The following is a 1,583-nucleotide window of genomic DNA, read 5'->3' as shown; positions in this document are numbered from 1 at the left end:
TAGTTTTGATTTGCATTTCTCTAATGATTGGTGGTGATAAGCATTTTTTCATATTTGTTGGCTGCTTATATGTCTTCTTTTGAGAATATCTGTTTGTCCCTTTCTCTCATTTTTAAATGGGGTTATTTTACAACCATCTGATCTTCAACAAGGCTGACAAAAACGAGCAATGGGGAAAGTATGCCCTAGCCAATAAATGGTGCTGGGATAACTGGCTAGTCATATGCTGAAGACTGAAGCTGGACCCCTACTTTTCACCATACACAAGTATTTTTTTAATCATGCTGAATTATTTTAAATTATGTACAAAGATGTAACATGTCACCCAGAGACCATTTTACACACTGTTCTGTTTAGCCACCAGTCTCTTGTCTCCGTCTTTAGCAAAGGTGAGGTGGACACCCTTTCCTCGGGGAAGGTTTGTTGCCCTTGGCTTGTTGCCATGGTTTGTGCCATGGTTTGTTGCCCTTGTCAATAACAAAAAATGTTGGAAAGCCAGGTGGCAATGCTGTTGCCGTTGGTGTCTTTCACGTGAACCATGGCAAAATATCCAGGGTGCCTCTCTCTGTTGGTGATCACACCAATTATTCCCAAGTTAGCACCTCCAGTCACCATACACTGGTTACTAGCATCAAGCTTGATGAAATCAATATCTTGCCAGTCTCTGAGTCAATCTGAACGGTTTCATTAACCTTGATGAGGGGATCAGGGTAGCAGATGGTACAAGCATCATGAGTCACCAGATGAGGGATTCCTTTCGTGCCCACTAAGATTTTTCTCACTTTGCATAACTTGTACTTGACCTCCTCAGGTGTAATACGATGTACACCAAAGCAACCCTTGGTGCCATAGATCAGACAGAAATTGTATCCCTTGTCAATGCTGATGACATCCATAAATCTAGCAGGGTAGGTTATATCAGTTCGGACCTTGCCGTCTATCTTAACGAATTGCTGCATGCAAATCTTTTTCATTTCTTCTCAGGGCATACTTAAGTCTGTTCCTTAGGAAAATGATGAGGGGGAGACACTCTCTAAGCTTGTGAGGACTGGTGGATTGATGAAGAGCAAACACACTGGTCAATGTATCCAGCATCTAGTACTTTGGAGCTGCCACCCATTTCAGATGCTTCTTGGGACCAGGAGCCATGGTTGCGCTTGGCACGGAAACAGCCAAAAATTAACTCAAAATGGATAAAAGATTTAAATGTAACACCTCAAACTGTAAAATTCTAGAAGACAAATTAGGAAATACCCTTCTTGATATTGGCCTTGGCAAAGAATTTTTGGCTAAGTCCCCAAAAGCAGTTGTAACAAAAACACAAATAGACATGTGGGACCTAACTAAACTAAGAAGCTTCTGCACAGAAAAAAAAAAGACACTATCAACAGAGTAAACAGACAACCTGCAGAACAAGAGAAGACATTTGCAAACTATGCATCCAACAAAGGCTTAATAACCAGAATCTATAGGGAACTTAAACAAATCAGCAAATAATTTCTAGTTTCTACTGACACAGGAAATACCAAAAGGTACCACACCAATGCACATTATTATGCAATATCATAATACCAGTGATAGAG

The 1,583-nt window shown here is 40.5% G+C and overlaps 1 pseudogene; it reads right to left on the bottom strand.

Moving 5' to 3' along the window:
* Window positions 1–281: 281 nt before the first annotated feature.
* On the bottom strand, window positions 282–1,337 carry LOC101137115 (small ribosomal subunit protein eS4-like; annotated as a pseudogene).
* Window positions 1,338–1,583: the final 246 nt, after the last annotated feature.

This window comes from Gorilla gorilla, chromosome 5, assembly GCF_029281585.2.
Source record: "Gorilla gorilla gorilla isolate KB3781 chromosome 5, NHGRI_mGorGor1-v2.1_pri, whole genome shotgun sequence".
Classification (NCBI taxonomy): domain Eukaryota; kingdom Metazoa; phylum Chordata; class Mammalia; order Primates; family Hominidae; genus Gorilla; species Gorilla gorilla.
The sequence above is the reverse complement of the archived record's forward strand: the minus strand, read 5'-3'. Positions and strand labels throughout refer to the sequence as shown.